This window comes from Vicugna pacos, chromosome 22 (genome assembly GCF_048564905.1).
Source record: "Vicugna pacos chromosome 22, VicPac4, whole genome shotgun sequence".
Taxonomy (NCBI): Eukaryota; Metazoa; Chordata; class Mammalia; order Artiodactyla; family Camelidae; genus Vicugna; species Vicugna pacos.
The window spans coordinates 19,962,939-19,987,765 of NC_133008.1; the positions used below are offsets into that span (position 1 = coordinate 19,962,939).

General features: G+C 36.7%; 1 protein-coding gene across 13 annotated transcripts in view; it reads left to right on the top strand.

Moving 5' to 3' along the window:
• The first annotated feature begins 985 nt into the window (after nt 1-985).
• ATP10B (ATPase phospholipid transporting 10B (putative)) overlaps nt 986-24,827 on the top strand; it is a 414,699-nt gene continuing 390,857 nt past the window's right edge. For 12 of the 13 annotated variants that reach the window (XR_012063132.1, XR_012063133.1, XM_072947279.1 and 9 more), the window contains exon 1: nt 1,148-1,267. The gene's annotated coding sequence lies outside the window, so the exon portion shown is untranslated. Of the gene's footprint in view, nt 1,268-24,827 lie in introns of all 13 variants that reach the window. The other variant, XM_072947277.1, reaches the window with a different exon arrangement.

Genomic DNA, 24,827 nt, shown 5'->3' on the forward strand with positions numbered 1-24,827 from the left:
CTGTCTTTTTCCATTGTATATTCTTGCCTCCTTTGTCGAAGATTAATTCACCAAAAGTCTATGGGTTTATTTCTGGGCTTTCTTTTCTGTTCCATTATAGTTTCAATTTCCTTTTGACATAACCTCTGTCCCTATTCATAATCTCTTTTAGTTCCTTCAGTACTTTGGTCACTCCTGTTTTGAAATCATGATCTAGTAGACTATCAAGGTCTATTTCATTGACCATTCATTCAGGGGATTCTTTTGTTCTTTTAATTGGGAGTGGTTCCTCTGCTTCTTCATTTTGTGTATATCTCTCTGGCACTATGGATTATGTAGTATCAGCTATGTACTGTGGTCCTGAAGGGGTTTGCTTGTTTGTTTATCTATCTATCTAAAGTGGATGCAGAAATAAAACAAAAAATTTTAAAAGAAAAAGAGATTTGAAAACAGTATAAGTAACAGAAGAACAAGACAAAGAGAAATAAAAATCAAATTGAGACAAATTTTTTAAAATTAATTTAAAAATTTTTAAAGAAAAATTTAAAAGGGTTAAAAAAATTAAAAAAGAAAAAAAAAGGTGGATGTGTTCCCGTGGAGACTATGCACTCTTAATAATTTTGTTGAGATACCCTCCATAAGTATGGGTGATGACCAAGTCTTCCTTCTGTGCCTTTTGTCTGTTATTCCGTTGGTCAAGGGTGTGGCCGGTGTGGTGGTGGCCAGAGCCTGGCCTGGCTATTGAGCGGGGCCTCCTTTCTGTTCTGTGGTTGCCGCCGCGCCTGCCCTCACCCTGCTGCGCGCACTCCGCTGCTGGTGCTAGAGGCCCTCCAGTCAGTGCCGCTCCTGGTGCTGGCAGGCGGGGCGGGGGGGGGGGGGTCGCGCCCGCTCCCCGCGCTGCGTCCTGGCGCCACGCGCTCGCCCGCTAGGTGGGCGGGTCACGCCCCGTTCAGTGTTGCGCAGGGTCCACGCTCGGTAGGCTGGCTCAGGGGTGATGGCGGGCAAGCCCTCGCCCCTGCTGTGTGTCAGAACTCCGCTCCCTGTTCGTTTGTCTCAGAGGCTTGAGTTCACACAGGCACCGGGGGAGGACGGTCTCCTCAGCCTGGAGACCTGTCTCAGTCCTGTCTGTGAGGTGGCGGAGCCCCCGCCCCCGCCTGGGAGCCGCGCACCGGGCAATATGGTAAATATGGCGGCGGCGGCTGCGCGCCGTCTTTCCACTCCTGAGAACACGCGCGCCGCCGGTCGGAGGAGACCAAGGCTACGGCGCCCCTCCCCACAGGGCACACCGGTAGTGTTGCTTTGCTTTTTCTTTTGTATTTTATGGGGTACCCAGGCTGTTCTGCTCTGTGTCCCCTCCCAGCCACGGCGCTGCCTCAGTGCAGCCACGCCCGCCCCGGGCAGCCCGGCCCGGCCCCCAGCTGCCAGGCCGTGTCTCGGGCTGGGAGTTGCAGGCACCCTGTGTGCCCGTTTAACTTAGTTCTGTAGGTCAAGGGCTGCTCCATACAGATCCCCGCCTCGGAGGCTCCCCCTCTGTCCTGCTGGCCTCTCCGTGGGAGAGGGGAGACCCAGCAAATGAGCGCCAGTCCTCTGCCGCTCCCTCCCCGCGGGACCGGTCTTGCGCGATTTTCCTGTTTCTTCCTTCTTTTTTTTCCTTTTCTCCTACCAGATCTGTGGCAAATTTGTCTTTTGAAGAAGGCGATGTACTGTCCAAGTTCAGCAGGTGCTGAGTGGCTGGGGGGGTCCCTGGATGTCAGTCTTGGTGTATTTGTGGGAGAGGGCGAGCTCCGAGCGTCCTTCCCCTGCGCCATCTTGGCCCTTCCTCAGATAGGTTTTATATTTCAGTTATTTTTAAATTGTTTATTATGGAAATTTCTAAACATACCCCAAAATAAAAGACATAAACCGCCTCATCAACCAGTTACCCAACTCTAATAACCATTAATATTTTTGCGTTCTTTTTCATCTAATTCTCTTGAGTTTTTCCTGGAATATTTTATAGCAAATGTCCAACATACTATGGTTTAACTCCAAGATATTTTAACATGCATCTTTAAGACATTTTCTTACAGACAACAATGCCATCATCAACACAGAAAAACATCAACTCCCACTCTTTTGGTCTAATACCAGATCTGTATTCAAATATCTCTAATGAAATTTGTTTGCACTTGGTTTGTTCAAATTAATATTTAAGCAGTGTCCATTCACCATATTAAGTTGCTATTACTTAAGTATTAATACTTAGGTTGTTAATAATGAAGTTGTTGTTTAAGTCTTTTTTAAGATAGACTAGTGCCCCCACTCCACTCAATTTTTAAAATTGGGGGGGGGGTTTATTATTTATTTGTGTTTAGAGGAGGTACTGGGGATTGAACCTATGGCCTCCTGCTTGGTAAGCCCACTCCCACTTTTTTATGCCGCTGGTTTGTTAACGAATCCAGATAAAATGGGCTGATCTTCATTTTGAATTTGGAGGATTGTTTCTTTATGGTGTCATTGAACTTGCTTATCATGACTATTTTCTGTAGACTGGAATGTGGAGCAAAAACTCTTATCAAGTTCGGGAAGAATTTGCATTTTTAAGAATTTATTGTGTTATATAAGGAGACGCATGTCTCACTTTTAGTGATACTACGATTTATCAGTGATTATAGGTAATGAGAGTCTGATTCTCTCATATAAAGTCCCTCACTGAATTTCACCTAGTAGTTTACCATTATTTGATGGCCATTTACTTGAATCAGCTCTTTTATTATGGACTGCAAAATGGTAGCTTATCTAATTCTGCCATCTCTTGCATGTATTAGCTGAAATTCTTTATAAAAGAAATTTCTCTTATTTACCAGGGCTATTTAATTCCTCTGAGGTAGGGTTCAATAAACAAAAGCAAGATAAATATTTATTTCCTTTTAATTATCAGTGTTCAGAGTAATGGTTAGTATCCTAGCATCTTTAGTGGGGCCCAGTGTCTTATATTTTGTGTGTGTGTGTGTGTGTCTATCTCCACATTTTGGGTATATATATCCATGTCCCTTCCACCCCAAAAGATGGATAGATAGATATAAAATTATTAGATAACTGTCAGTATTTACATTTCTCCAATTCTCTCATAAATGATATTATGTTATGTGTGTTTACATTTTGTTTGAGTCAAGATCTAAATAAGTCCAATGCATTGAATTGCTTGATGTGTCTCCTCCTTTAATTTTGAGATTCCCTCTTCATCTCTTTCCTTTCTTTGCTATTTTTTAATTGCAGAAATTAGCTTTTACGTCCTATAGACTTTACCACAGCTTGGAGTTTGCTGTCTTGATTACTGTTAATCCGTTACAAAACAGAATTTCAACCATCATTCTTTCTAATGCTCAAGTTATTCCATCTTTAGCTAGTGGGAGAAAGAAATGGTGAAATTAATTCATTGCATTATTCCTTAGAATAGAAAAGTAAATAAAGTATTAAAATTAAAGGGAAACTAAGGGAATAAAGAGAATAAAAACACCAACTTATCAAACTATTAAAATAGAAAAATAGACCATACTAAAAGACTATATATTCTGATAAATTATAACAAAAATTAAAAACCAAGAACAAATATTATATCACCTGTGTATAGTAAACAGGTTCACTATTTCATTAAAATAAAAACATTGGCCAACAAAGCGAAATACAATTCAATATTGGGTTGAAGATGCATAATTTAAAGGGAATCCCAAAGGCTAAAAACAAAAGGACAGCAAAGATACATGAAAGGAAAAGAGGAGTCGTTGTCTTGCTACAGAACAAGAACTAAAGCAGGCCAAAAATAAAATCAGGCAGAAAGAGTATCTTATAATCATGAAAGTCACAATATGCAGAAGATACAGCAATTATTTAACAGTCCCATGAATACTTGAGTACAGGTGTCTTTGTAAACATAATCTTCATTTCTCTTCAGTTAGCACCTTGGGTAAAAAAACATTGTAAGAGTCTTTATCATCTTCTGTGGCTTAATGCCCATCCATTTTCAGCCATTACCTTTACAAATATTGTTGTTGTCTCTTCTCTCCTGGGCTGGTCACAGCACATAAATGACCTTCTCTTAACCTCTTTTTAATTTTACTAATCTTTTGTTTCTGTGTTTCATTCTTCTTAATTCATTTATTTATTTTTACATCTCTTCTTGTGTATACTCATTTCTTTTTTGGTTGTCTTAATTCTGATTTTGACCTACCCTTTGAATCCTGCACTTCACATAATTTATTTTTTTAGTTCTTGAATTTTTATGCTTTACAATTTCTAGTTCTCTGCAGAAGCTCAGTTTCCTTCTTTTTTGTTTTTTGTCTTTTTGTTTAGAAAGTATTATTACTTAAATGTCTGTATGACAAGACTCCCATAAGCAGGCACTCTGTGCATCTCAGTTTTTCTGTCATGTCATTAATGTATGAAACACTAGTGTGCCTTGTTGTTTTATAATGCATGCTAGGCATTGTATTTGAGAAAGTACACGTACAAAAGGGTTGAGCTCTAGAAATATATATCTTCTTCTAGGAAGGACTTACATTTAGTCTATAAGAATGAATACTCCCAAGATGCTGGGGGCATTGGCACCCTGGCCTCACCTCAATCTAATTTCAGGAGTTGAGATCATTCTGTTTTGAGCTACAGTATCAATCAAGGCTTTGTAATTCTTCAGTCTTCTGGAGACCCCTACCCAAAGTGAGGGCTTCGTCATAGCTGTGTTGACACTTCGGAGGCTTTGGACTCCAAATCCTGTTCTCCTAACCTGTTAGGCTATCAGGAAGCATTTTTTTCAGGATCTCAGTGGCATCTCTGGAATCAGAAAAACAAACCAAACCAAATTTAAAAACAGCCTTTTTTTTTTAAAGCCTAATAATCAATAAACAAAAAAAAAAGAGGAAGAATAGCTCAATACTAGACTGATTAATAGAAGAAACATGTTGGTAGCCAAAGGGTAACATGGTTAAAATAACACACTTGAAGTTCTTTTAATTGCTTAGCCCACGTGTATTTGGAGGTGTGCAAAGTATATCTGTTTGATTTTAGAATATTTTTTGTAAATGTGGCTTGATTTTGTCTTTCTCTTTCTAGACAAGTAAAATATTTACAGAATATTAGGGTTTGTTTTTTTTTTGTTTTTGTTTTTGTTTTTTTGTTTCCTGAGTGACATACTTTGCTGCTTACTCATTTGGAAACAAAGAGGCCCCCATGGCCACCTGTGAAGGGTAATGATGAGTTACCCACTGTGTCCTGCTCCTCTAGGAGCTGCAAATTGGAGTCTGGGGAATACTGTAGGCAGCCACTAAAGGAGTTTTTATGTCTTAAGAGCCGGAGGAAAGTTCTGCAGGGAAATGTAACAGTTTACTCAAAATTTCAAAAATTCTTACTACAGATTATACTAAAGCACTATCAGTTTAAGAGTGCTCTTTTAACGTTTTCAGTAATTGATTGGAAGTCATTTCCTAGCAATGTGAGCGATGCAAAGGTCTGCTGTTGGATCTGCTGTCCCTGAATTCTGTCAAATGATAATACTCCTCATAAACTGTGATTTATGGCAAGGAGCCCCTTCCATGCCATCTGCTGCCACAAGAAAATAGCACAGGGTTCACAGAGCATCCAAAAGCCTCTCTGCTGAATATTTACGACATGATCCTGTGGGAAGCAGGGCGCAAAAAGCATCAGCCAGGCAGTGGCAGAGACAATAGCAAAGCAGGGTTCAAACAAGTGAGTCACTTTTGCTGTCATCAGGATCATCTCCAAATGTCACAAGGATGTGCCATCTTCACTATTTCAGATCCTCATCATTTTAGGGGACCTGTTCTTTTTTTGGCTGTCCAATATTGGAAACTCCTTCCTGTGTTGTGGAAAATTTTCCATCTTACGAGCCTTTGTGGGCAAAGCAAGGCCTAGGTGAGGACTTCCCTAGGCCCTTGAAGCTTAGGCACAAGCACGATGTAGGTTTTGTTTGTCAACAGCAGTAAGCTGAAACAGAAACCAGTGACTCAAAGAAAGAGGGACAAGGGAGCAGGAGCAGTTATGGGTTTTCAGGGTCACCGGGGCAAAATTTACCGTCATCTCTACTTTGTGGCTGCAGTGCAAGGCGTGATATCGCATGTCCACTGTGGTCCCCACCACCTGCTTCTGTAGCATTGCCTGTGATGTTAGTCACCTGGACTCTGGTGGTTCTTACCTGCTTTCAGAATCTGATTTTCTAGTCTTTCACCCTATGCCTTTATGAGCTACTAATAGTTTCAGTAAGTTCCTTTTCAGCTTAAATCAGCTGAAAGTATATTTTGTTTCTAATTGTGGCTCATGAGCAGTGCAGTCACCATCATCATTATCACCTTCCTCATCCTCAAAGGCTAAAGGTTACTGTTCACTTAAGATGTGCCAGGCCCTCTGCTATACTTCACGGGCATTATCTCAAACCTGTTTCTCAGCAAAAATGGCCTTTCAGCAGTTCTGAGATGTAGATACCATAATTCTCCTCATTTTACTTTTGACAAAACTGAAGCTCGAAGAAGTTAAGGAATTTGGCCAAAGTTAATCGTCATGAAAACTGAGATCTCAACTCAAGTCCTTTTTTAAATTGAAGTACTGTCAGTTACAATGTGTCAATTTCTGGTGCACAGCACAATGTCCCAGTGATGCATATACATACATGTATTCATTTTCATATTCTTTTTCATTAAAGGTTATTACAACATATTGAATATAGTTCCCTGTTCTATACAACAGAAATTTGTTTTCTGTAATGTATTTTTATATGTAGTGGCTAATATTTGGAAGTTTCAAACTCCCAAATGTACCCCTTCCCCCCCACCCCCCGTAACCATAAGATTGTTTACTTGTCTGTGAGTCTGTTTCTGCTTTGTAGATGAGTTCATGGTGTCTTTTTTTTTCTTTTTCTTTTTAGATTCTACATATGAGTGGTATCACATGGTATCTTTCTTTCTGTTTCTGGCTTACTTCACTTAGAATGATGATGTCTAGGTCCATCCACGTTGTTGCAAATGGCATTATTTTATTCTTTTTTATGGTAGACTAGTATTCCATTGTATAAATATACCACATCTTCTTTATCCAGTCATCTGTCAACGGACATTCAGGTTGCTTCCATGTCTTGGCTATTGTGTATAGTGCTGCTATGAACACTGAGGTGCATGTATCTTTTTAAATTAGTCAACTGAAGTACTGTTACTTCATATACGGTTTCTGTTAGTAGCAGTAGTACCACTCATGTTATTACTCTACTTCCTCACTCCTGAACAAACTTGATTCTTTCTAATCATTTTACCTTGTGCTGCCCTACTGCTGTCACAATGGTTCCAGTCCCTGTGAAATAATCATGGAAGGTATTATTAGCCTCATTTTACAGATGAGAAAACTTAAAAGATACCTGAATTGCTTAGGGTCACATGCAGTTATTAGGTGATGAAGGCTGAGAGGGAACCCAGATCTTTGGACTCTAATGGGATTCAATATTGATTACACTAGTAAAATCTGAAAATAATTTTGCTCCCATTTCTAGTCAGAAATCACTTTAATAATGGTAACTACCATGTAAAACACAGAGAAATTAGGAGTCCTCTGTTTTTCAGTCATGTCTGTATCCCCAAAGGATCTGTGAGCCTAATAGGCTTTCGTTAAATACTTTTTGGGGTAAAAAATTCAATCAAGTGATACCACATTCCTCAAGTTCAAAGACAGCATACTGTTGAAATTTGTAGAGGTTTTTTCTTTTCAATATATGGAAGCTTGGCTTCCCTGAAAAGTACCTCCTTTATTTTGTCCCCATTAGAAAGTAAAACTTAAGGCTAAAATGTAAACTCCTACAAGAGAAAATATAAAATATTAAGTTGTTAACAGAAAAAAAGAGAATGTATCCACAGGGCTAGGCTCATGCAAGCATTAATTTGTAATAGTGAAAGATTACAAATAACTTAAAATGTCTACATGAACCAGAATAATCTTGATTTTAATGCATTTTTATTTTAATATTCTGCATTTGCTATTGTTTATTAAAAGTATTACTTTGTTTAAATAGCATTTAGAAGTCTTGCATCCAAATCCATGTAATTACAGGCTCAGACCCTTAGAATAAGATTACATCCTCTCTGCATTGCCTCTCCTATCTTATTTCCTACAACTCTCCACCTAGTTCACCTCATTCCAACCACACTGGCTTTCTCCATTTTCCTTGAATATGTCAGTCTGGCTTCTGCCTCAGGGTCTTTGCACTTTCTCTTTGCTCTGCTTAGACAGTATTTCCCCTAATATCCGTATGACTAGTTCCCTCACTTCACTGATGCTTCCATTCAAATGGTTTTTTATTTCTTATTGAAATATAGTTGATATGTTAGTTTCAGCTATACTACATAATAATTTGATATTTGCATATATTACAAAATAATCACCATAAGTCAAGTAAATGTTATTACAATATTATTGACTGTATTTTCATGCTGTATATTACAGCCCCATGACTTATTTATCTTATTTCTTTATATAACTAGAAATTTTACCTCTTAATCACCTTCACCTATTTCACACCCAGCCAGCTCCCTCCCATCTGGCAACCACCCGTTTCTTCTCTGCATCTGAGTCTGTTTTCATTTGGTTTTATTAGTGTATTTTATATTTTAGATTGCATATATAAGTGAGATTGTGTGCCATTTGTTTTTCTGTCTGACTTATTTCACTTAGTGTGATACTCTGTAGATCCATCCATGCTGTCACAAATACAAGATTTAATTTTTATGGCTAAGTGATATGCTTTAGTCTTTATCCATTCATCTATTGATGCTTCCATATCTTGACTGTTATAAATAATGCTGTGTTGAACATTGGAGTGCATGTATCTTTTCGAATTGGCATTTTTGTTTTCTTTGGGTAAATGCCCAAATGTGAAATTACTGGATCATACGGTAGTTCTGTTTTTAAGTTTTCAAGGACCCACCATTCTGTTTCCCGTAGTGGCTGCACCACTCTGCAGTCCCACCAACAGTACACGAGGGTTCCCTTTTCTCCACATCCTCACTGACACTTGTTATTTTTTGCCTTTTTGATGACAGCCATCCTGAAGGGTATGAGGTGTCTCATGGTGGTTCTGATTTGTGTTTCCCTAATAATTAGTGATGTTGAGCAGCTTTTCATTTGTCTGTTGGCCATTTGCATGTCTTCTTTGGAAAAAAAGTCTCTTTAAGTCCTAAGCCCATTTTTTAATTAGATTGTTTTGTTTTGTTTTGTTTTGATATTGAGTTGTATGAGTTCTTTCTGTATTTTGGATATTAACCTTTTATTCAGTATATCATTAGCAAATCTTGTCCCCCGTTCAGTAGGCCACCTTTTTGTTTTGTTAGTAGTTGCCTTTGCTGTGCAAAAACTTTCCAAGGTGTATCTGAGAAGCATTCACTGATCTTCATGAGTTAGCATCCTTCTGTGTTCACTCTCTACCCTTCACCCTGCTTTCTTCTTCTTCATTGAACTTATGTTTGATATCATGTATATGTATATATAGAGATATATGTGCACACTGTGTTTAAAAGTGTATTGTTTTACTTTCCCACTAAAATACTAGCTTCAAAATCAAATTGTTTTGTTTGGGTCACTGCCAAATTCCCAATGACTAAATCAGTGCCAGACAAATAGTTATTGTCAACAAGTATTTGTTGAGTGAAAGAAATTTGTTTGCTCTCATGTGAGTGCACTGTTGAATTCCTGATTGAGTGTTTACTCTTGCCTTTTTGAAAAATCACCCTCTTTTCTTTGAATGGACGAGTCGAGCCCTGTTGGTCACTTTTAGCCTTTGTTTGCTCCACACCAGGCATTGGTTCTATCCCTCATCTGTATTATGTTTGGATTCAGTGCTTCTTTTTAACACACCTGACACTAGGCTGGGATTTTTGGTCTTCTCCATAAATCACTTTGAATGTTAGCAAGTAGAATGCTGTGTATTTTTTAAATGGAGACTTTGTGAACCGTAGATGAAAATAGGTAGAAAGATATCCAAAAAAAAAAAAAAAAAGAAGGAAAGAGAGAGAGGAGAAAGAGAGAAAATCTGTAATCTGTAATAATGTTGGGTCATTTAGCCTGAAAGTGAAAGAAAAACAGTTAAATCTGTTGATTTCTTGTCCTCATTCCTATACTAGCAAGAAGGAACCAGAGTAAGATTAGTGCTTCTCCTGGTTGTCTTCTCTAGAGATGACTCTCTTTATCCAAGAACTGGAAAAACCTGAAAGCTGAACCAAAACTAGTGCAAAACTAATCTTGAATAGGACTCATGTATAAGCCTATATATATTGTCTGAAAATGTGAAACTTCAAATTCCAAAACACAAGTTAATTTCACAAATTCAAATGAATTTCACTTAATTTCCTAATCTAAAATAAACATATGGGCCATCATTGCATATTAATGAGGTGAATAGATTTAAACAACAGCAAGAACAAAAAATAAGAATATTGGATTTATAAGAAGACAAACCTGTTTGAGATACAGCTGCCATCCATATATTAGTTGTGTGACTTTGGGCAAGATTCCTGGCCTCAGTTCTCATAAACGGCAGACTGCAAGCAAGAGACATGAAGTCACTATGGGAGAATCGGGTTATGTTATTGTGATCTATAATAAATATATATTTGGTCTTTGTCCACTGTTTCTGACAGAGCTCAAAATAAATCTTGACATTTCCTAAGTGAGGAGAGCTAGCAAGGCGTCTTTCATTATGTTAATAAGGTGAGTTTTGGACCTCACCTACTGATGGAGGCTGGTTGCCAGGAGAACCAGCCATGTGACTAGAGGATTAGAACCTTTAAACCTATCTGCTAACACACATACCTTTTAGGAGAAAAGAGAGACTAGAGTTTGAATCAATTGCCAATGACCAGTGATTATTCAACTGTGTCTGTGTAGCAAAGCCTCCGTAAAACCCCAAGAGGACAGGGTTTGGAGAGCTTCCAGGTTAGTAAGCATGTGGAGGTCTGGGGAGCGGGGCACAGAGCCCCGAGAGGACATGGAAGCTCTGTACGCCCTCCCACGTACCTTGCCGTCTGCCTCAGTTCCTTCTGGCTGTTCCTGATACATATCCTTTTGTAAGACACCAGTAATCTAGTAAGTAAAATGTTTCTCTGAGCTCTGTGAGCCACTCTAGCCAATTAATCAAACCCAAGGTGGGGTCATGGGTGGCTCTGATCTATAGGCAATTAATTGGTCAGAAATACAGGTTACAGTGGCATTGTGAGTTGGAGGGAATTACTAGAACCTCCAGTCTGTAGCCAGTTTGTCAGAAGCACAGGTAACAACCTGGGCTGTGACTGGTGTCTGAAGGGGTGGAGAGAAGGGGGATATTGGGGGAGGGGTCCAGTCTTATGGGACTGACCCCTTAAGCTGTGGTATCTGATGCTGTCTCTGGTAGTTACAGTCAGAACTGAGTTAAATTGTAGGATACCTAGCTGGTGTCCAGAGAATCACTTGTTGGTGGTTTTGCAGTGGGAACCCTCCCCACCCCAGGAGAATTGGATCAGAACCCTCATTAGTTATTTAGTGCCATGTGGTACCTCTTATGTGGTCCAAAGCATCTTTCTACTCAGTCATTTGACCTTCTTGCATGTAAACATGATACCTCAAATACTGAAGTCCTATGTAGCACCATATGTTTTTGTCTGCCTCATAAAAATGCTCATTATAAATTGTTTTTATGGCATAGATGTCAGTGACCTCCAGTCTTTTAAAAGCACTCTCCCTTTGGATTAGGAAAAGAATGTCATGCCCTCTACCATTGTTAGTGTTTTCAAAGTATGTTAAATATGGTGACTACTTCAATAATGAGGCATAACTTACTAGATAGATTACCGGCCTGTCTTCCTTCCCCACATTCATGCCATTTTTTTTCTTGTATCAGTTTTAGTAAATTAGGATTTTTCTAAGAATGCCCTTTCATCTAAGTTTTCAAGTTCTTTATAATATCTCCTTTGGTTTCTTTTAATTTTCATATAATCTGCAGTGAGGTCCTCTTTTTTATTCTTGATGATTATTGTGTGGTATGTATGCACCTAAAGGCTTACCAGTTTTATAACCTTTTCAAAAAACTAGTTTTTGGCTTTTTGACTCTTAATGTGGTTGTTTTCTGTTGAATTTCTGCTAATATTTATACATTGCCCTTATGATGGCCTTTGGGTTTAATTTTGATGTTATTTTTCTAAATTCGTAAGATGAATGCTTGGCTCAATAATTTCCAGTCTTTCTCTTTTGTCCAATACACATTTAAAACTCTAATTTCTCTTTAAATGCTACATTAGTTGCATCCCACACACGTAATATATATTTTTATTAACACTCAGTTGAAAGCACTTTTCAATTTCTACTAAAATTGAATATTTTACTCATAGATTATTTAGAAATTTATTTCTTGAGTTCTAAAAATATATGTATATTTTAAACTCATTTTCTAGTTATCAGCATATTGCATTGTATCCACTGCAATAATTTTAATCCTTTAAAATGCTTTGTGACTTTTTATTTTGCCCACTACAGCAATATAATTTTTGTAAATGCCCCATGTGTGCCTGAAAAGAATTATGTTCTGCATATTGGATGCAGTTTTATATATAAATACAGATATTTGCATATATATGAGGTCTATTTATATGTATAGATAGAGTGAGAATCAGATGTGTTGGTGTTCAGCTGTGCTGTATTTATTACTCATTTTTGTGTGGTTGTTCTCATAAATACAGACCATTTAGTAAATATTTATTGAGTCTTACTATTAGGCACGATGTTAAGTATTTTGCGTGTGTCATTTGATTCAAAACTTACAATAACTCTATGAAATTAAAGGAAAGAAGCCAAGACTCTAAGAGGTTAAGTAATTGTCCACAGCCCCACAGTTTGGGGAGTGAGATAGGGCGGGATGAGAGGGAAAGGGTGGGATAGGATGGGGTGGGTGATGCAAAACCAGTACTGGAATCCAGTTCTATTTTGCTCCAAACTCATACACCCATAACATTGCCTAAAATCTCGCGGGTAACATTCTTTATCACGTATGTGGCAAATATTTTTGTTTGTTTTTCCCTATCTGTCTGTTCTGCAAAACCTTATGTATTAATTCCTTTCCCAGGAATGACTCCTGGTCAGTGTTGCAACTTTGAAATCCTGTATTTATCTGAAGAACTAGTGACTGTGATGTGATTGTCATGGGGAAGGTTGGTTTCCACTATTTATTAAAGAAAAAAAATAGCATCCGATTGGGAATGTGAACTCAGAAGAGATTTCTATTTATCTGGAAGAGAAGGAAGGAAAGAGGAGGGAAGGAAGAATGGTTGGATGGATAGACAGATACTAAAAATCATACTATGTAACACTTTCAGTCGTTCTCCAAGACAGAAATACCTGAGTAATCTTATTCTGGTGACTCCGTGACAGGTGCCTTATCTCATTTGTCCATTGCTTTATCTCTAGCGCTTACTACAATGTAGGTTCTTTGTAGATATTTGATAAATGAACTAATGAATACATATCCTGAAAATTGTCCTAGTAAAGAAATTACTGACTTGTTTTTATTTGCATCATATAAAGGTACAAAGAGTAGATTAAACCTTGAACTGTAAGACTGGTATAACTACAAAATGAATTTCTTTTGCTCTGTTTCAAACTTATTTTCAGTCCTTGTTTTGAAGTCACAATGGATTAGGGGACGTTATGGTGTGAAAACAAGGCAATCTCACCCACATCTGAAATGTCCAATTGGGAACTTACCTTCAGGGTTTCCTCCATGACTTGCAACCCACAAATCACTTAAGTTATCTAGGTATTATGAATTTTAAATGTTCTCCAGAGAGAATTATTTTAATACTCTTTTTGTTAGTGCAACTGAAGGAATTACACTCAGTCCCTTATTGAAAAATCTATGAGACAAGATAATAAGTAGTGGGTCTTGTACAATAAATCATTTTAACCAGATATGGAAGTAATAAACATAGATCAGATAAAAGGCTGGTATGTTGACTAATGTCACCATCATGGTCATTTCTAGGGGGAAAAACCAGTTCATCTTTCTATTGAACATGTGCCATTATAGCAAATAGAATCATTCCGGCTTATTTTGTTCTTGTTGCTTTATTGCTATTATTTTTTAAAATCACAGAAGTTTGAGACTGACTTTGTAATATGAGAAGCCCAAGTTTGAAATATATATAAATACAAATCTAGTGCAGTGACACTGCGATAACTTTTTCCATTATTTTAATGGTATTTGTAATGCTCCAGTAATTTGAATAATAGCATATGAGAAATTAATAGGCATTTTGCAGAATTCAATGTTGAAAGCTTTGGGATTTAAATGTAAATTGGGAAAAAACTTCACATAGTCATGAAGACTGAAAATGGAGTGGCAGGAATATGTTTAACATCTTTTCAGATCCTTGCCAGGTATTACTCATTATTTCAGTAAAGAAAAGGGAAACTCATTTAACTGAAAACAAAAACAAAAACTTCTAAAAGGAGCTGCCTTATTAGCTTCTGTGGGCAGCAAGTATGGGACATCGTGAACATTTTGAGCTCTTCTGTTCCCTCAGTGTCAGTCCTAATGCTGATTTAGAAGTTTTGTGTCTGAATCAAATGATAGAATCATTCAAAATTTGTGGTATCTGGAAGAATGAAACTCATCCTTAAAAAAAAAAAAGAAACATTTACTGAGGGATAGTTGTTATACAATACACTACACATACTTAAAAGTGTATAATTTCATAAACTTTGACATATCTACATACCCAGGAAACCATCACCACAATCAGATAATGGATATTTTCATCACCCACAAAAGTTTCCTCATGCTCCCTTGCAATCCTTTATTCCTACCTCTCCCTTTACTCCTCACCCAGGCAATAACTAATCTGTTTTCTGTCACTATGTATTGACCTAGATTTCCCAGTGGAATCAGAGAATCATACAGTATGTATTCTTTTTTGCCTATTTTCTTTCGTTCAGCATAACTGAGATTCATTCACGGTACATGTATTAATAATTCATTCCCTTTTATTGCTGAGTTGAATTCATTGTATGGATATTCTTTGGTTCTCAGCTTTTGGTGGATATTTAAATGTTTGCCATTTTTGGCTTTTATAAATTAAGCTTATTCAAGTCTTTATAGGCACATACACTTTCATTTCTCTTGGGTGTCCACCTAGGAATTGGAATGGCTAGATTATATGTTAGCAGTGTGCTTAACTTTTTAAGAAACTGGACACTGTTTTCCAAAATGACTGTACCATTTTACTATCTCATCAGTATCTTATTTTACTGTCTCATCAGCAGATTCTCCACATCTTTGTCAACACTTGCAGTGGTCAGTCTTTTCCATGTTAGCCATTCTGAAAGACGTGTGGTAGTTTCTCATTGTGCTTTTAGTTTTCATTTCCTTCATGGCTACTGATACTGAGCCTCTTTTCATGTTGATTCAAATTTTCTGCCCAGTTTAAAAGATCTGGATTTTTTTTTCTTACTGAGTTTTAAGAGTTCTACATATATTCTGGGTACAAGTTCTTTATATACTTCACCGTTTTTTTTTCTCTCAGTGGCATTTCTTATCATTCTCTTAACATATTCTTTTGAAGATCATTTTTAAAAAAAAACTTTAATAAAGTTCAACTTAAAAATTTAGGTTTTTTTATGGATTGTGCTTTTGACATTTGTTGTTTTGTAAAATTATCTTTGCCTTACTCATGGTTCCCAAAACTTTCTCCCATGTTTGTTTCTAAAGTTTTGTAATTCTTGGTTTTATATTTAGTACTGTAACCCATTTTGAAATTGCTGTATATGGTGTCAGGTATGGATCAAAGGTGGCTTTTTTGCATATGGATATCCAATTGTTCACAGTTTGTCAAAGAAACTATCTTTTCTCCAATAAATTGGCTTCTTATCATCACCAAAAATCAGTTACTCATTTATGTGTGGATTTCCTTATGTGTCTTTATTTTGTTCATTAATTTATCTTTGTGCCAAAATCACACTGTTTTGACTGTTGTTGCTTTATAAGAAGTCTTGAAATCAGATATTGTTATTTCTCTAAAATTGTTCTCATTTTCAGTTACTTTGCTTATTCTAGCTCTTTTTTATTTCAATAAGTGATAGTAGAATCAGTTTGTTAATTTCTAGAAAAAAGTTTGCTTCTAGTTTATTGACTCTCTAGATCAATTTGGAGAGAACTAATATCTGAATAGTATTGTGTCTTCTGACTGGTAAACAAAGTGTATAAATAGAGATGATAGATAGATAGATAGATATAGATATATCTTTATTCCTTCAAGTCTTTTAAAATTTCTCCCAGAAAGCTTAATAGTTTTCAGTATAACAGGAATTTGACATAATCAGTCAAATTCATTCCTCAGTGTTTCATATTTTTGTACTGTAAATAGAAATTGTTTTAAAATTTCAACTTCTGATTGTTAACTGATTATGTATAGAAGTTTACTTGATTTTTGAATGTTGATCTTTTATCCTGCAGACTTATCAAACTCAATTATTAGTTCTAGTAACTTTTTTGTACATCAGATTTTCTACATAGACTCTCGGGTTAGTTGCAAATAAAGGCAGTTTTACTTTTTTCTTTTGTATCTGGATGTCTTTTATTTCTTTTATTTATTTTTTAACCTGATGGCACTGGGTAGAACCTGCTGTACACTGTCTAATAGAAGTGGTGAGATCAAGCATCTTGTTTTGTTGCTCATCTTAGTGGCAAAACATCGTCTTGACCTTTGCATAAAATGTTCATTAAAAGTTTGAGAAAATTCTCTTCTGCTTCCACTTTAGTGAGAGTTTCTATCAGGAATAGATCTTGGATTCTTTTCAGTCCCTCTCAGTCTGTTGAGATGATTGTATAATTTTTTTTCTTTTATAGTTTATATGGTGAATTAGATTGATTGATTTTTATATGTTAAACCAACCTTGCACTCCTGGAATAAACCCCAATTGTTACAATGTTTTAAGCTTTAATAATAATCAATTTAATTTGCTAAAATTTTGTTTAATTTTTGTTTGTATTTATGTTTATGAGGGCTATTAGTCTATAGATTTCTTTTTTTAAAATAAGATCTTTGTGTTGATAACTGGTCTCATAAAATGAGTGGGGAAGCATTCCCTCTTCAGTTTTCTAGATAATTTTGTGTAAAATCTGTTTAAAAAATGAATAAATGGCATGAATACAGTTAACAGAAAAAATGTAAAATTTCTCTAAGTATTTCAAAAAGTGTTTACCCTTATTCATCATATGAGAAATGAAATTAATACTATAAGCTACCATTTTCACCAGTTCATATTAACAAAGACCAGAGTTTAATAAATTACTATGTTAGTGAAGGTACGGATCAACAGTAACATTCTTCTTTGACTGGTGAGATGCTAAATTAGCCCAATCTACACGTAGGACAATCTCATAATTTTCTAACTTAAATGGGCATACACCTTCATCAGCAATTCCACTCCTAGAAATTTATCCAAACCGTTTACTCACAGGCATATTACATTTAATGATTTCATCAATGCCTCCTATTGATAACAGAAGACTGGAAACCACAGAAATGTCCATTAACCGGCACCTGGAGAACGAATAATACACATTAATACAACATAAAATAAAGCAATAGATGAAAAGAATTGGGCAGTTTTCATGTATTGACATATAACCTCCATGATAAATGAGGAAAGCAAAGAATGATGTTTATAGTACGTCAGTGTTCATGTTCAGTATTAAAGATCACATATTTATATGTTTTCTTTACGCATAGACAACTTCACCAGTGACATTGATGATCATTAGGTAGGTGTACTAAATGCCAGCTGCCAGGCCGAGGAGGAAGACAGTTTTACTCGATGCCTCTTGGAAACTTTTAATTTATGTGCTATGTTTATCAAAAACTTATTCAAGAAAATGAATAATGAAAAAGAGCTAATAAGTAATAAGTGTATATATTAGTCATCCATGATCATACAGGACTTAGAGCAAAATGTCAGGAAATTTATTCTTTTTTTCCCCTCCTATTTACAAAAATATTGATCTCCAAATTCACTACTCAGTGTGTGTATGCATGCATGTATGTGTAAGTTTATTTTTCTGCTTAAATAAAGCAGAAAGTATCATATTTATTCAGATTTATTCAAAATTTCCTTTTTTTAACATTTTTTATTGATTTATAATCATTTTACAATGTTGTGTCAAATTCCAGTGTTCAGCACAATTTTTCAGTCATTCATGGACATATACACACTCATTGTCACATTTTTTTCTCTGTGATTTATCATAACATTTTGTATATATTTCCCTGTGCTATACAGTGTAATCTTGTTTATTTATTCTACAATTTTGAAATCCCAGTCTATCCCTTCCCACCCTCTACCCCCCTGGTAAGATTTATTCAAAATTTCTTAATCATTGATTTATCTCAATAAGTAATTCAGACATTTAAAATCAATTATCATCAAATCATTTAAAATATTAGCTTTTGAAAACATCAAATTGCACTGTTTATATATTTGTCATTTTATACTGTTTAATTTATATTTGTTTTTTATTAAAATAAAAAATATGTATAAAATTTATCATCAGTAAATAATTGACCTATAATAAATTATGCATAAAGTATGCAGTGTAATAAAATTTGACATACGTATACACCCATGAAGCCATTATGATAATTAAGAAATGATCACTGTATCTCCTCGTTCCCTAGCAATGCTTCACACAGACTTTCTATCACTATGGATCAGTTTATATTTTCTAGATTTCTATATAAATAGAATTCTACTGTATGAAAATTTTTGTCTGGATTCTCTAACTCAGCATAAGTATTTTGAAGAGTCATTTGATATATACAACAATAATTCTTTTCTCTTTATTGTGGAATTGTCTTCCATTGTATGGCTAACCACAATTGTTTATCTCTTCCCTCATTGATGAACATCTGGTTTGGGTTCAGTTTGGGGCTATTGAAAGCAAAGATGCTGTGAGCATTCATATACAAATCTTTACATGGATATATATATTCTTTCCTCTTGAGTTCATATCTTGTAGTTAAATGGTCATATAATATGGCACATGTGTGTTTCACACTTTGAGACACTGTCAAACTGTTTTCCCAGGTGTGTGCATGATATTACAATCCCAGTAGCAATGTATGAGAGTTTCAGTGCCTACACGTTTTCCCCTACAATTGGTACAGTCAAGTCTTTTCTAATTTTAGCCATTCCAGTAGGTGTGGAGAGATGTATTATTATGGTTTTCATTTGCAATTCCCTAATGCCTAGTATGTTGACATCTTTTCATGTGCCTTTTTGTCACCAGTATATCTTGGTAAAGTATCTGTTCAAGTCTATTCACCATTTTTTTAATTTGAGTTGTTTGTTTTCTTATGGAGCTTTGCACGTTCTAGGTATACTGAATGCAAGTCCTCTATCAGACATATGTTAAGCAAATGTTTTTTTCTGGCTTTTTTTTTTCATTTATCTTGCTTTTCTCATACATTGTGAAGGTAATATATCAATCCATGAAAACCTTCCTGTTTTTTATTGACCTTGTAATGTCATTGTCTACTCTTTGGTATCAGGATAGAATTTTCATTAGGGAATGAGGTGGGAAAGATGTTTCCTAGTCCTGTTTTTTTGGATAAATCTGTGAAAGACTAGTGTTAATTCACTTTTCGATATTTGGCAGAATTTACCATTGAAGCCATCTGTTCATAGGCTTTTTTTTCTAGAAAAATTTTTGATTACTAATTCAATCTCTTTTCTTATTATATTGACTCTTTTTTTTAGCATATTTGAGTAGTTTGTGTCTTTCTTTGTCCATTTTCTCTGTTGCATAATCTGTTGATATACAGTCATTCTTAGCATTCCCTTATAACCCTTTTTATTTCTCCTTCATTTTTGAAAGATAGTTTCATTGGGCATAGATTTATCAGCCGACACTTTCTACTTCCAGTACTTCAGAGATGTTTTCACTCACACAGTTGTGTTGTTCCTGGTGAGAATTCTACCATTATCTTCAATTTCGCTACCTGTGACGTAAGATTTTTTCTATTACTAACTTTGAAAATTTGACTGTAATGTGCCTCAGCATAATTTTCCCTATGTTTCTTGTAATTGAGATCTCTTTTTAGTTTCTTTGGATCCATGCGTTTATAGCTTCCATCAAATTTGGAAAGTTTTTAGTCATTCATTGATAAAGTTTTTCTGTGCCTTCTCTATTTTGGATTCTCTCGTTTCAGATACATTAGGCTACTTGAAGTGTTCCCGCTGCTCACTGATAATCTTTTTTTTTTTAAATTCTCACTGTGTTTCATTGTGAATAGGTTGTATTGATACATCTTCAAGTTCTCTACCCAGTACTGATCTGCTTAATCTTCCATTAAATCACTTCACTGTGTTTTTCATCTTAGTCATTTTTTTTTTCTAGAAGTTGAGTTTGATTGATTTTTATATCTTCTGCATCTCTCCTTAGCCTTTTGGAAGTATACATTATAATCATTGTTTTAAAGTCCTTGTCTGCTAATGATAAAATCTGTGTCACTTCTGGGTCACTACTTCCAGCCCTGTTTGAGTGCCAGGCAATTTAACCTTTAATCTTTCTGGATGGTTCTTTCTCTTATCTCGGGAAATCTTCTCATGTTCATGATCTCATCAGCCCTCTGCTCTAGCCTCTGTGAAGACCCTCTGCAGATCCCCGTGATTCTGTCTCTGTAGGTGTTCTCCTCTCCAATACTCCACCCTGTGAACTCAAATTGTCTTGGTTTTTTTGGACTCTAAGACTCATGGCACCTGCTGGGTTCTGCCTGTGTCTTCCCGCACCACGCCATGGCCTGGAAACTCTCTCAAGGCAATAAACAGAGGCAATCATAGGGTTCACCTCATTTGTTTCTTGTTTCTCAAGGATCACTGGTCCTCATTGCCTGTTGTTCAGTGTCTTGAACACTATTGTTTCACATATTTCTGTGGCTATTTTTAAATGTTTCAGAGAGGAGGGTCAGTATGATCTCTGCTGTACCATATTGGCTGGATTCAGTTCACATCTGAAAAGAGTTCTTTGGAGATTTTTTTTTCAAACATCCTATGGGCCACATTTCAGAAACCTGACATAAGCCAAATATATTTTTATTCCTATACTTCTATTGCCTTTTATTCATCCATGCATTCATTCCTTTATCCTTCAGTCAATAGGAGGGTCTATTAAGTTTGAAAGTCTTCTGCTGGTCACTGAATACAGTGACAGGCAAAATCAAGTGCGTCTTCCACCTTACTGAGGCTCCTTGCCTAATGAAAAAGAACTATATTTCCAAGTTCTAAGATAAAGACTCTGAAAAAAAGTAATTCTGTTGTATGAGCCTGTTTTAAAAAAGAAACCCACTGGGATGTCTTTGCAGTGTGTCCACTCGAGTGGACTGGACCGTGTTTGCAGCCCTCACTTTCTCGTGTGTTTCTGGTCAGGGTTGCTCCAGGGAAGATGCCTGGGAGATGTGCAGGCTGCAAGAGAAGCCATGGCCATGATTTAGCTCAGGAACATATTTGCTGAGCCGCTGACTCCTTTTGTTTTCGCGACGCAGGAGCTAGATCTGAAATTGTTCTACCCTCTCCTGGATCCTTTTTAGCTTCTGGGCAAGATAATGTATGTGTACTTTTGTGATGAGGGACTCTGGCTTCTACAGGACACTCTTATCATCAGGGTCAGCGACCGGAAGTGGCAGGGCTTCAGTGGGGCTCCGGTCTGAGCTTGGGGTTTCCAGCACGCTCTTGATCCCCTCCTTTACAGCTGCCTTCCCTTCCCATGAAACACCAAGGCAGCAGTCTCACAGAGACTGCTTCACCAGCTTCCACAATTGCTTCAGTCCAATTCCCTATTAAAGAAAACCGTTTTTTCTGTCTATATCATATTAAGCTCTCCTAGAAGCTATTTGAGTTTAGGATGTAGGAAACTTAGTGCCTTTTATCTTCCACTTTGGACCTCCCTATAATTTCAGAATAACAGGAAAAAATCACTCTGAGGATCCTGTTAAATTTTGTCCTGAGGGAAACAGGAAACCATGACAGGATTTTAGGATGGGTCATGACATAGGATTTGCATTTTAGAAAAACAGCTGTCTCCTATATGAAAAGCCATACTGGAGATAAGAGACAAGGTATCTAAGATGTCTGATTAAGATGCTCTTGGAGCAATCCGGGGGTGGAGGGGTGATGATGCAGGCACAAAAAAGGGCACAGAACATTAGGAGAGTGTGATAAAGATATTAGGAAGTAGGTTCAGAATTTGTTGAACTTTGATGTGTCTCAGCTCATAAGTTATTCTCATTTTGAAAGAAAAAAAAAAAGAGGTGAAAACACACAGGAGGAAACCAGTCATCATGGGCATTCAGGGCTCCAAGACTCCTAAGTAGGAAGACAGATGTAGGACAAAGTTGTCTCACCAATATCTCTCATCAGCTTTGCATCATCCTAATTCTATTTAGATTACATAGCTCCCTGCCAACTTTGGCCCATGGACCAAAGCCTCCTACGTCCCCTGGAGCTTGTGAAAAATGCAGTATGTCGGCTCCGCTTGTAACTTCCATGGAGCAAAAGCTACATCTTAACAAGATCCCCAGATGAGTTACATGCACATTAAAGTTAAAGAAGTTCTGCAGAGATTCTAGCAGGCTGCCCGTGGAGACAACATGGACCTTGAGGGCATTCTGCCTACATTACATAAGTTAGACACAGAAAGGCGAATACTGTGTGATCACACTTGTATGTGGACTCTAAAAATAAATAAATAAATAACACAAAAATGAAAATACTGAGCTCAAAGAGGCAGGGGGTGGGGCGTGAGGGGTGGGCAAAATGGGTAATGGACATCAATAGGTACAAATTTCCAGTTATAAGATAAATAAGTTATGAGAATATAATGTACAACCTGTGACTATAGTTAATAATACTGTACTGCATATTTGAAAGTTGCTAAAAATAGCCTCATGTTCTCATCACCAGAAAAATATTCTAACTGTGTGCAGTGACAGATGTCAACTAGAATTATTGGGGTGATCATTTCACAATATATACAGGTATCAAATCATTACATTGTATAGCTGAAACTAATATTATGTTCTATGTCAATTATACCTCAATTTAAAAAAAAAAGTGACATCACAAAAAGATTAAAGATCCTAGCAGGTTAGAGAAATCTAAATCATATTTTGCTTTCCCAATCCTTTAAAATAGGCCATCCCAGACTGAATAGGCAATGGCTGGCTAGAGAAAGGTTCAGAATTTTCCCTCCCACTCTCAGGGCATCAGAGAGAGACTGCATGTTCTTCTTCACACTTATCATCCTCCAAGTACTATTTTAGCCTCTTCCGACTCGTTGGAGCAGGTGGGACTCCTGACATCTTATCACTGCTTGTAATTTCCAAACAGCACAACAGCCATGGCTGTCAGTGGGATTTTCCAATACATCTGGCATGCAGCCGACTTAGCACAACTCTGGCAATGCTAATAATAAAAGGCCTCCCTTTGGGATGCCTCCAAAGCAGATGTAAAACATTATCTGGTTATAACTAGATTAAAGAAGTTTCTTCTGATGAAGGCATTTTTCCCTTTTGTGATTTCCTCTTACTAATAATGAGCAGAAAATAGGTAAGGCTATGAAAATCTCTGAATGCTCATGACGAGACCAAGGGTGAGGCCGGGGTTTAGGAGTGAGGACATTGTGTTCTCAGCCAATCCCTGGGTCTCATCAACGTGTAGCAGTAACTGTGCCGTACACCAGACACTAACACATTGTAACTGACTGTACTTCAATAAGAAACAAAGTTTTTAAAATGCAATTTAAGGATTGGAATATTTCTAATTTTGTCTTGATCTAATTAGTATTTTATTCTAATCTGGTGTGATAACACTATATCCTTTATATTTGCACTCACACCTTTAAAAGTAGTGCTTTTCCTATGACTGGATTGATTCTACGTGTCTTTTTCCTTTAGTTTGGTATGTCTATGCCACTGGACTATTTTATTTCATTCCTAGGCGTATGTATATAACAGGGTAAGAAAGTAAAACCCTAATGGCAGAACAAGTACCTCCATTTAAAAAAACAGACGAATAAATAAATAAACCAATGGCAGAACATGGCAAATAGCATATTCTCACCTTTCCTGATCTTTCCATCATGCCCCTGCTTTTACAGGACTAGCTGAGATCTTTATCTGCGTAGCTCAGTCCTCACCTGCAGTTTTGTGAATGGCCTAAGTCATTTCCAGTGGCAATTTCCTGGTGACTGTTTATCTCCAGTAAAATGCTGCTTTCAAAGTAACATTTCCAATAAAATAAGGGTACAAAAAAAAATGGGTAGCAATAGTCCATTTCAGGAGCACTCATCTGAGGTCTACTCAGCTCACCTTGCCGTGAAGCAGTGCCTAGCACTGTGCCTAGTCAGCAATTATTAATTGATTGAGATCTAAATAAAAAAAAAAGCTGTGATATGCCTATAGGTAATTTGGAAGGAAGGAAAGAGAAAAGATGGGAGGGGGCAAAAACAGATGTGTGAGAGAGAGTCATTCCTGCTTAGAAGTGAGGAAGTAGAATTCAGGTCACCAGAAGACTCACACCTCACGCTCCTGGTTTAAAACTCAACATAATGCATTTGTTATCCAAGTACACATTACATAATTTAGAGTTAAACAGTCTAATGTTAAGGAAACATTTTCCACACTGAGTCTAATTGTATCTTTCTAATGATACACCACTGTACAGAAGGGCATAATTTAATTGTTGCTCCTTTGTTGATACATTGGTTTAATATCCTCTTACTATTTAGACATTTTAGTGTATGCCTT